Source organism: Coenobita brevimanus, chromosome 45 (assembly GCF_032717465.1).
Source record: "Coenobita brevimanus isolate Jiangsu-jjx chromosome 45, ASM3271746v2, whole genome shotgun sequence".
In the NCBI taxonomy this organism is placed as follows: domain Eukaryota; kingdom Metazoa; phylum Arthropoda; class Malacostraca; order Decapoda; family Coenobitidae; genus Coenobita; species Coenobita brevimanus.
Genome location: NC_136998.1, coordinates 4,180,208 through 4,192,856, shown reverse-complemented (window position 1 = coordinate 4,192,856; position 12,649 = coordinate 4,180,208).

Sequence of the window (12,649 nt, the reverse complement as noted above, 5' to 3'; positions counted from 1 at the left end):
CTTCTTGACCCTGATTGGTCCAGTTACTTCCTCTTTCTAACCTGGCAAATTGGGCACCCATGTGTGACCAAACTATATCATCTGTGCGTTTGTTGTCATTTTTGTTATGCAGAATGCCTCCAAAGATTTAATATGTGTTCTAGTCATATCACTTCCTAATATTACTGCAACTTTGCATCCAGGTAGATGACTTTTATTGTCTATATGATTAGCTAGGGCACTAGTTGTGTGGTGATATTTTATATTTGCTTTGTTTTTTCAACCTCAACTACTCCCTTCACGTCACACACGTCGCCTCCACAACGGATTGACTTTAATGACTTGCTTTCTTGGTGTAATTTTGTTACCATCAGATAATTTCATTGAGCTGTGGGGAGATCTTTTGAAGAGAAAGGCCAGGTGAAAGCACATCTAACCTATCCAATACGGAAACTCTCCTAAACTGAATAAACTTGAGATATTGATATGAAAAATAACGCAATCGCACTGAAGGGTGTAACCACTCCCAGTTAAGGGAAGTGCGCTCTGGCAAGTTGTCAGTAGAGAAATTTCAGAACATAACACTGTTCTCTAATCGATTTTCATGATTTATTTTATATGATCAAGGAAAGGTAATGGAAACATCTAGAGAAATGTCACATGATTCACCAAATCCATACCATATTCTTTATGACTATAATTTTATGTTCCTTGTTTCTTCTTAATTAGTACGGTATTCCAAATAATACGAAAATTGGTGGACTTCCACTCAGACTTATTACATTCACTACGGGTGGTCTTTCATTAGCAGATGATTATTGAGCGGGAATATTAATTAATATATGATTTCCATAATGAAAATATTAAAGAATTATTACTACGACACCGTCAGTACAAGACGTCCTTCAATAGATGCATGACCTCTTCTGATGGCTGCGGTGGTAAACAGCAGGGCGTCATGGTTATAAGGCCTCTAAACAACCAATGATGGGGCAGGTGACTATGAAGATGACGACACCATGGTATTGAGATACGTATTTTCGTGTGAAATAAGTCCATACTTCTTTCTTTTATATTTTTGCAAGCTGAATATAATGATATTAAGTTACCATAGGACAATAGGTTCAACCGCATTACTAATTTGTACTCAATAATTCCACATTATTCGATATTTTCAACATCATCATGCTGGCATACATTCTTCATGAAAATAACGTGAAATATTTCTTGAGTAGGTTGGAATGGCGATAGTTATTAGGAAAACACATTGTGAAGACAAACCTTTCATAGAAATGTACATAGTTTCTCTCATCATAGCTCCGTCAAGTACTTGGTAAAAATAGGTTGAGTGGCGCATGATGTGTTGTCCTTGTTAATATTTGTATGAAACTATGAAAATTTCAACTGTTTTCTGTCTAGATATTTTTAATACTTCCAGCTGCGAACATAGACTAAACTATCCTTTGCATGACCTTCAGCAGTACTGTTACACCCATAGATGGCTACTCATTGTCACGGGGTTTTATAATATCTCAGTAATTTTGATATAAATGGTTAAATATTATTTAAATTGATAATATTCAATAATATTGAAGAGCAGAGACAATGGTTGTCTTGCTACATCAAGCAACGATTACTTTACGTTGGCTTAGCACGATTCTCTGAGAACGAGAATTTATAAACTTCCTCAACAGTACACAGCAGAGACTAATTACTCACAATTGCTGACTTACTGTACTGTTAGCCTCTGGAGAAAGTTACATCACCCCTGACAATAAATAACTAATACTAATAATAATAACATCAGGTTCTTGCTGATGCATTAACTCCTGGCACAACGGATTTTAAGTTAATACAAGACTGGTCTAAGTACCAGTTATGAAAGCAAACGTTTATGCAAGCTAGGAGCTGTATGGAAAATAAGCTTAATTATGGAGAAATGAAACAAGATTTTTACTCTACATTAAGCTCAAGAAATAGAACTGTTAAATTTATTAATCACAAAAATAAATTCAACATTACATTTCAAATCAAATCAATGAGACGCACTCGCTCACTCACACAGAAGCTAAATACTTACGCCTAGGAAAAAACACCTTAACTAAGCTCTTAAAACTACAAAATACACAAAAAGAAATACCAGTCGATGAATACTATGTATCACCCGAGGAGTGGGGGTGGGAGTACTGGGATTAACTGTACTAATGGAGCTTGGGGTGCTAGCTGACCTCTCCACTTCTGAGCACAGACCCTTTCTCCGTCACAGCAAACACAAGACTCAATTCAAATAATGTATAAGCGGGACGCACAGGCCACCGGAAGAAGGCGTGGCTAACAGTTGAATAAGCAGGGGCGAACAATAAAAAACAATAGTATCGCTCAGTACAGCACTTAGTGACGTGCATTAAATCGGTCACTCCCGAAAACAGTGACGAATGTTTTGAAAAGTGTACCCCGAGATGGAGAGAGAAACGGTTAACTGAGCGATACACAGTGAGTTTTCCACTAATAGTTCGTGGCTTCTCACAAAAAGGAAATGTCGCGAATTGATTCGTGACACTCATGTTTTCAAGACTTCACGTGAACATGTCCGTATACTGCATGCTCATTTTTAGTCTGGCATTTTCAGCATTTAACAAGACATAATATTATTACAGACTATAAACAATGCTAACCAGAAATGACTGAAGGACTGCAACTAACATGATCTGATGCAGAACAAGAAGGAATGTCCTGAGTAACATATTATAAGAATACGGACTGGGCAGTCGACTGATTCCTCCTCTCCAATCGTTTTACTGTAGCCATCTAGTGGACGCTAATGGTCGTGTCTGTCTCAAGGACACAGGTAAAAAATTGTCTTTTTTTTTTTCCCCGATTGTTTTCGATAAATCAGAATATTCACTCAGCTGCCTGTTGTTGTCAAGAGAAACAGTGATTTTATGTTTTGTGTGCCCCATGAATCCTGTTATGTTTTTAACCAAACACTCTCTTCAAGAAGTTACATTTTCATAACTCCACTGTTCACAGGTACGGAGCAGAAAGAACCCTTATTACTCGGAGGTGGAAGAGGAGAAGGGTACTAACAACACCACTGCCTAGCACCGCTAGCGTCCGAGAGACACAAAAAACGGTTTTAAAACTGATCAGGGTAATGTTACGGAAGTGATCCAAGGGCCATGTATTGTATTATGTGGGTTTACTGTGATGGTTCGACTAAGTCTCCTGCTGTGGGGTAGGGTTGCACAGTTACGTTATCCTTAATGAGGCGACAAATGTAAGAAAACCTTTAAATATTGTCCTCGTATTAGACCGTAAAAGAACGAACATATCGTTAGTCGTTTAGCCTAGTCAGTCAGTCATGACATATATATATATATATATATATATATATATATATATATATATATATATATATATATATATATATATATATATATATATGTTGTTTTTAGGTATTTAAATTATATACTTGACAAATCACTGCATCGTGTCTTTATTTGAAATGTTCAATCCAGGTTTTATCTGTAGTCTTCAAAATAATTCTCCGGTTAAGAAAACAAAAAATAAGACAAGTCATGTTTCACTTTTATCCATATAAATCTTTTTACCTCGTAACTTGATCGCAAGAGCTTACTTGAAAACTTTCGAACTTTATGAGCAAGTAATGTTGTTGTTAGTAGTAGTAGTAGTAGTAGTAGTAGTAGTAGTAGTGCATGCCATGTATGCAAGTGAAGAAGGAACTTTCATTATTTTATGATGCAGATTTCTTTCTTGCAACAGAAAAACAATGAGCACTCACTGTTTAATGTTTACAGCTTCTTTCTCTGTGTCTCGTTAGTGATAGGCTAATCTGAGATCCCTGTACAGGCTTGGCTGGTCGCATCTTGAAGTGACGTTTTAGTTATCTGGTCGCATCCCCACGTTATCGTGCATCAACAACATTGGGAAATGTCAGATTTTGTGGGCTTGGGATTATTTTCTCTTTTTAAGTAGAATATTAACTAACATTGAATTTGTATATCTAAATAATAAAGTCGAGTCGTGTATGTGTGTGACTGTCTGTGCGTTTGTCCGTTTCTATCACGTGAACGGTAATAGATATCGACCGAATTCTTTTTGGCATTAGGGCTGGGTAAGTCCAGGGGATGTGAGAAAAAATACTAAACAACAATTTTGGCCATCACACGTGACACCACAGCTCGGAATTCTCGGATATCGCAACACGGAAAAATATGCGAAAACCATTTTTTCGGCTCTTTGTCCAGAATTGGTGATTGTGGGCTCAGAAACATATTGAAACAAAGATAATGGTATTTGCAAACAATTCACGATGGAAAGGCTGTCAGACAGTCATGTAAATTTTTGTGCGCAAGCACTGGTTATGTATACGTTACTAGTACAAGTTTTATATTCCTATAAATGCAAGCAGACTTTTTTCTTTATATAATTATAAGGACCTGAGTAACACGCGACATGAAGTGTTTGGTTTATTTTTTGCTGGACACCTGATAATGTCCTTGCCACCTTTGTGCTTTAGGAGTGTTTTGTTTCTGTTTCTGGATCTAAAATGTTGCCAAACTAATCCATGATAATCATATCTATTGGATCTCACTTTATTAGTTCAGAGTCACAGAAGTGAAGAGGAATAATAAAAATTATTCCCCGAAGCTCTCATTATTTTGTCCTCCTGCCCAAACGTTGTCTATGGGAATGGTATAAATGGTTCAATAAGTGTTATCTCCTACCATAAATCACTATATTACATTAGCTGCATCCCCTGCAACTGTCGCTTGAGGTAAGTGAATTTTTGGGTAGAGGACAGGTCAGCATTGCTATGCAATGAACAGTGGAATATATCCAAAATTCTCATTTTTTTTTTTATGTGTCCAACTCTGGGCATAGGCTTCACAGCCTGCTCCCAAGGCCCAGTAGTCCTCCTACATGCCATACACCTCTACATGTCACCACTTCGGCTCTAACACCCACCGTCCATATTGAATACATGCTAGGGCTGTCTCATATAGGACTGGTATATTGGTATTAGCGGGGGTATTTTTACGACATGTCGGCGGGTCTTCTGGTAGATCGGTAAAGTCTGCTATTGTGACATTCAAATCCATAAACTGTTCCCCGCCCCAGTGGAGATTTGAACCTGAGTCCGTTAGGACTGCAGGCCACCTCTCTACCAACTTGAAAAAATGGGTAGGGTCAATTTTGAAAGTTTGAAAGTTTAGGTATTTGCTGAATGCAGATATTCATTTACCACCGACTGCAGACCCACCTGGATAGTATTCATTTCACTGCACCTGGCCTCACTCATATCCTTTTCAGTGTCCTTTGTACCTATCATGGCGCATAATTCATGTCAATTAATTTCTAAAAAGTACTATTAATTGTGGAATAAAGGCCTTTCATCAAGCTGATAGGAATAATGCTGATGACGGTACTGAGATTTTTTAGTTGTTCGACTAATGATACACCCAAAGCCTCCCCTTATCCTTTGCAACGTTTTTCGTCAGGCTTCTTGATCAAAGTTTAACCCTTGCTGCGTCCAAAATTTTAATCCAGATTTTTAAAACAATTCACCAAAAAAAAAAAAAAAAAAAATCATACTCTCTTGTTTTTTTTTATTTTCTAGCTGTTAGGTAATTTGCATAAGGTTCAAAGAAATGAGTTCTGCCATGCCTGCCATGAAGATCTCGTGAAAAAATTTGTTTTTACCCACAGCTTACGGTCCTGATGAAGTCCTTCCTGTTGTTTCCAAGATTTGCCTTTGTCTATCAACTTGATCTTTCCTTATTGTTTGAAGTATGCTCTGATTCAGTTTGTCCTTAAGAAGGGTGACCATCAGTTAACTGCTGTAATATATTCATTTATAAAAGCTCTGAGTAAACACTTGGCAAGATGTTGAAGCATCTTTTCTCTGCTAATCTCCTTTTAACCGCAGTTAATGGGTTTTGCCAGGGACGCTCCAATGGTGAACTTCTCATCTTCCTTTCTGACTGATAGTCATCATCCTTTCTGGAGATTGGTGAAAGTTTTGCCCATAAACTTGATATCTCAGTTGGTTATGATCGTGTCTGGCGATCTTCCATTTCTAAAGTGCCCATTTACGATTTGTAGCCTTCACCTCTAATTTTTTTACAATATTCAAGTCAATCCTCCATCATCGTTGAACATACTTGGGATTTTATTTTCTCGGGATTTAACTTGGAAAGATTATATTACGTCATTTTAATAACCTGCATACATGAGATTGGTTGTGCTAAGTTGACTCCATGCTTTGTTTACCCCTGCACAGTTTTTGACTTTATACACGGGTTTTATTCGCTCCTGCCTAGAGTACAACTATCATGTATGGGCAGGCTCTTGTCAACAGGGTGGAGTCAAAGGTTTTTCGCGTCACTGACTCTCCTCCTCTTACCGGCTCCCTTAAACCTCTGCGTCTTCGCTGCACGGTTGCATCTTTAGCTCTTTTCTTTCGTTACTTCACTGGTCACTTGTCTGAACTCTGCATCCCTCCACCACTAAAGCGGTAGCGCATCAATTGTCTAACAGCAAACTCTCATTCCTTTTCTGTCCAACACTCTAATTAAAAGAGTTTATTGTTACTCTCAGTCCTTCACGTATGCAACAGGCCTACTGTCTATGACCTCCAGAGTTTTTAACGCAGTGTGTCAAGGCATCTCAGTATAAATAGATCTTGAACTTGGCTCTGATACCATGTTATTATTTTTTCTTAGAGGGAACAATCTTACGAATCTCTATCTTTTGGTTCTTTTTACTCTGCATACAAACGAAAATAATAATAAATGTGCCATCATCCCTCCCTCTTCCTGTGGTTGTTCTATATATATATATATATATATATATATATATATATATATATATATATATATATATATATATATATCCATTATCCAATCCTACATTTTCCCATGAGGAGCGCAGGAGCCCGGGGCTAGGCAGTTGATACCGACATTTAAGATGAGAGTGACCAACCTCACTCATCCCTGAGTGGCATTACATGAGCAATCAACCCCAGCCATCCCTTGGATATAAACCTTCACCGGCTCAATCCGATAGGAGCGCAATAATTATCCACTAAACCACCAGGCGTCAAAATTTGGTTATATGGTTACCACCCAGCGTAGTAAATGGTTTCCTGGTGCACAGGAAACCATTTAGCTTGTCACTCAGTGTAGAGTCACCCACAGGCTGAAGGAAGTGGAAAGAATGAAGGAAAGAAAGACAGAAGAGGGAGTGTAAAGTCACCTGTAGGCAGAAGGACAAGGAAAGAATGAAGGAAAGACAGAAGAGAATGGAAGGAAAGAAGGATGGAGAGGAAAGGGCAGACACCTGAGAGCAGCACTACATCGAGTGATTGGATGGTGAGCGTCCCCACCTTATATATATATATATATATATATATATATATATATATATATATATATATATATATATATATATATATATATATATATATGTGGTAGGTGAGGGCGCTCACCATCCACTCACTCGATGTAGTGCTGCTGTCAGGTGTCTGCCCTTTCCTCTCCTCCATCCTTCTTTCCTTCCATCCTCTTCTGTCTTTCCTTCATTCTTTCCTTGTCCTGCCTACGGGTAACTTTACACTCCCTCTTCTGTCTTTCTTTCCTTCATTCTTTCCTCTTCCTTCTGTCTGTGGGTGACTCTACACTGAGTGACAAGCCAAATGGTTTCCTGTACACCAGGAAACCATTTACTACGCTGGGTTGTAACCATATAACCAAATTTTGGCGCCTGGTGGTTTAGTGAGTAATTATTGCGCTCCAATCGGATTGAGCTGGTGAAGGTTTATATCCAAGGGATGGTTGGGGTTGACTGCTCATGTAATGGCACTCAGGGATGAGTGAGGCTGGTCACTCTCATCTTAAATGTCGGGACCAACTGCTTAGCCCCGGGCTCCTACGCTCCTCATGAGGCAATGTAGGATTGGATGATGGATAGATGGATATCTGTCTATCTATCTGTAGCCCGACGCCCTAATCCCGCAAAGGGTGGCCGCAGACAAAACGTCTCCAAGTCGCTCTGTCACCCACCATTTGACTACTCTCCCCCCAACTCACCCCCCCCTCCCTCATGTACCTCTCAACTCCATCCCTCCACCTCATCCTCGGTCTACCCCTCCCTCTCCCTCCCTCCACCTCATCTACATACACCCTCTTAGTCAGTCTTTCATTCTCCATTCTCTCCACATGTCCAAACCACCTCAGTGTATTTCTCCTAATCTTCTCAACCACATCCACATCCACCCCACAACGTTCCTTCACTTCTTCATTCGTCAACCTGTCCCTCCATGTCACTCCACATGCTCCTCTCAAGTAACTCATTTCCACTGCTCTCACTCTTGACTTGTTCCTCTCTTGCAAGGTCCACGCCTCGCTTCCATACGTCAGGGTAGGGATCACAATACTATCATGCAGTGACTTCGAAACTTCCATACAGCTTTATATATATATATATATATATATATATATATATATATATATATATATATATATATATATATATATATATATATATATATAGCTGTAGAAAGTCAGTATTCGTCTTCTAAAACTACTAGTATTTTTGTTCCTCCGGGTTCTGTCCTGTCACCAGCTCTTTCCTCAATGCATCAGTGATTATGAGCTACACATTTGGAATAACGCGGATAATAGTCATCTGAGAGTAGAGTCCAGATTTCACATGAAGATACAGAGAGACAAGTAAGGAAATTCGGGGGCGTAAGGTGTTGTTATACATATGTGATGGAATAGCTTATCAGAAGTACGTTTGCGATACGTTGGGTATGATGTGAAAATGGAGAGCGAGAGATGAACTAAAACAGAGTAGATGAGTTAGGTAAAAAGGGAAAGCAAGTCGGAGACTGAGGCTAATGTGGAAGGACAGGGTGTGATTATGAGTGAAGGTGGTTCGAGCTGTATTAAGAGAAACCTGCCGGTGATGGGAAGAGCGACACTGAGACGAGTTGCTGATGGCCAGTCTCTCTGAAATTAAGGTTTGCGAATATAAAAGGAAGTTTAGACATTTTCATTTCTTCATATTACTGTAGATCCTAATTTTGAATTGTTTCTTATCGAAAATTATACAACAGTGGTTCTTATTAAGGCTTTTATTTTTGTGTCCTTGTTTATTATCAGCTTTTCTAATATTTCTGCCTCTCAATTCCTTTGTTGTTCTCTTGAAGAAAATGAAATGTAAAAGGGAGAATCAACCCTATGACTGCTGTGAGTTTCTCTCAGCTGGATAGCAATGAAAGCCGCCGAAAAATGATTTGGAATTTGCTTGAAAAGAGATACTTAAGAGTAAGAACGGAATCAAATGATAATGAAATAATAACTGTGACTGACTGCGATTATATATTATATATTCCGCGAAGGTCAATATTTTAAGCCGTACTTGCTTCCCTTGTGTGCTTGTCCAGGCAGCAGTAACCTATAAATGAGAACTTAAGTACAATTCAACTACTACGGGTCTTCATCAAGAATATTGGAAGGATTTATTCACTAATATCTGTCTTAATTAATGATACTCCCTCAGTTCATAGGCAGTATCGAAGCAGTTCATCATCTGCATCATCCTCTTTTTTTTTCTTCTTCTTCTTTTTAAGTGTTGGAGCCATATCATGTTGTCATACCGTTATCATAATAATTGTGCCCCCAGTGACCAAAAACACAACGGAGCCATTAGGTCATTCCATCACTCCTATTAACACTCTTTACAACCTCCCTTCTTTGATGCAAGACTGGACACTCGCTGCAAGTACAGTGCTGTGCTCCTTCTTGTTTCCATGAAGAAGGGAACATACCAGTGAAGACACACAAACATAACATACTTCTACACACAGACCCTTATGATGTCTTTACACTTAACATCAAACGAGTTCCACTTGACACCCTCGACATACATTACTACACACACACACACACACACACACACACACACACACACACACACAATGCCATTTCTTTAAACATACTCTTTATTTATCCTGAAAGTGCTAATAATCCTGCATGCAGTGTCAAAGCTGTTAAGTGAAATCATAATTAGAAGAAAAAGAAGAAGAAGAATTAGGAGGAGGAGGAGGAGGAGGAAAGAAGCAAATAAAAGAATGAAGAAGAAGAATTACTTTTTAGTTCACTGAAGGACTATTGGTTTTTGTCACTGGAGTCTGTACTGTCTTCCCCCAGTATATTATTCGATGTACTATGGGTCACAAAAGTATCCGCGCACAATATGCGTGAAACATTTGAGACCACAGAAAGAAGGTCACTGAAATATTAGTTCCTACCACACTTTGGTAACCGTGATGTCGGGAGGTGTCATATATCGCCAACCAGCAATATCCTCTTGCAAACATATAGCAAATGTTATGTTTATATACACATACATTGTTCGTACACAATGAGACGTCGGTAATGGAAGCAGTTGCACCGATACTTTTGTGACCCATATTACATCGTCCCTATTACCGTTCAATGTACGAATATAACTGCTGGAAGAACACGCCGTTAAAAGATTACTTAAATACCTCTATACCTCTAGCTACAGAAGTGTTGTTTTCACACACCCACTACTCTGCCTTAAACACTTATTTCACTCTTACCCCGTTCTTAGCACTTCCTCCTTCTAGTAGATCATGTCCTGCACACTGAATCTTCTCGGTTCATGTTACATTAAGCTCATTCTTTCTCCATATACCTATCATGCTAGCTCGTCATTCATCACCGTTTTTTTCTTCAGTTTTTCCTTTTCTCCTTTTCTTTATAGTTTTTTCACACTGCCGGCTCCATAGTCTTGTTTATGTTCTCATCACAGTTACCGTTTCATCATCATCATCAACAACTTTCTCTCTCTCTCTCTCTCTCTCTCTCTCTCTATCTATCTATCTATCTATCTATCTATCTATCTCTCTCTTATATATATTTCACATTAGTTCAGTTAGCATCATCATCATCATCATCATCATTTTAGTTCTAATCCTACCATGACAAAACGCTTGACAGGATATACCAAGGAGACACAGGAAAATCAGACTTTAACTACTGTACTGTATCATCGGAGTGACCAACAATACATGCCAGTAAGCTTTCTTGGTACGCTAAAATCTGTTATTAAAAAACACTCCAACTAAGATAATGTGAAGCAAATAACAGTAAATACAAGATCTTCATATAACCTTGGATGGTGCCCGGTCTCCTTAACTTATATTTGTCGAGAATAAAAGGTAAATGAAGGTACATTTATTTACAGTACCAGAGTAAATTCGATTTTATATTATTCATATAAATATGGCCTGAAGGTCCGTATCATCAAGTAAATAAACGGACTAAAATTCAGCAACTGACTACATCCGTATGGATTTCGTGGTAAAATTATGAAGATCAAAATCACTTAAGAAACGAATAGTTTGCTTTTCCTACACATATCCTTACAGCATGTTTACACTGACAAAATTTCGTTACTCTAAGAAGTTTGGTTGGGCACGTGAGACACTGATGGATTTACAAAGAGGCACAGATGAAATGATGAAGTATAACGTGAGCTTCGTCAATAAGGAGATACATTACAATACAAATCCATATCCCAACTCTGACGTATAGAAATAAGGAAACAACAAAGAATCAGCAGAGACAGGGCTTAAATTCAGATACAGATTTGTTAAACACATTTGTCTTTGCAAATGTACTTACTTTAACCTGACACCTAATGCACCATTTACCTGTTACTGATTCAGAACAGCTCAATTTTTTCGATAGTTTGGTTTAAATAATATATGAAACTGAGACAAATACTTCATTATTCTTTTACTTACGTCTTGCTCCATACATACTTTCTAAGTATAATGAGAGAGAGAGAGAGAGAGAGAGAGAGAGAAATGAATTCCCCGAGCTAGACCTTGATGGGTCATAGAGTCCTGCTAGGTGACGGGTGAGCTCTACCTCTCCCGGGCGAGGTGCCAACTCTCGACCCTTGTCTTGAGTCAGGCGTTCTACCACTTAGCCACCCTGTCCCCAGACAGACAGAGAGAGAGAGAGAGAGAGAGAGACTTTTCCCTTTTCTTTCGTTGATCTTATTGTACTTGTGTCTGTTTGTTCAGAGTGATATTTTCAGGTGGTTAAATGACGTCTGTTAAAGAATTTGAGCTACTGAGAAACTCAGTATGTTACATAAAGTTATAGAGCGATGATACGCATCGTTCCTAGGTGTCCTTGTGATCAAGAGAATTGCCATGTCTTCCCACGCACAGATTATGACATCAGCGGTACTGGGAGGGAAAGAGAAAACGATGACTTAAAGAGAAAACTGATTATCGCGAGATTTTATTAAGGAAAATACATGGTAGTCCACATGTACGACATCCTGGCAAAGACAGGACGCTCAGACAAGCCAGGATGTTATACTACCAGCCATCGTTACGCAAAGACATACATAATCACATAGACAGATGCGAGCCATGGGCGAGACACAAAGGTTACACATTAATTTCTGCACTTATAGGGAAATATCCTGTACCTAACCAACCGTGGGATGTTGTCGCGGTTGACTTACTTAAGTTACCCTTATCTTACAATAATAGTCAATATCTCTTCGTTGCTACAGATCATTTCTCAAGATATGT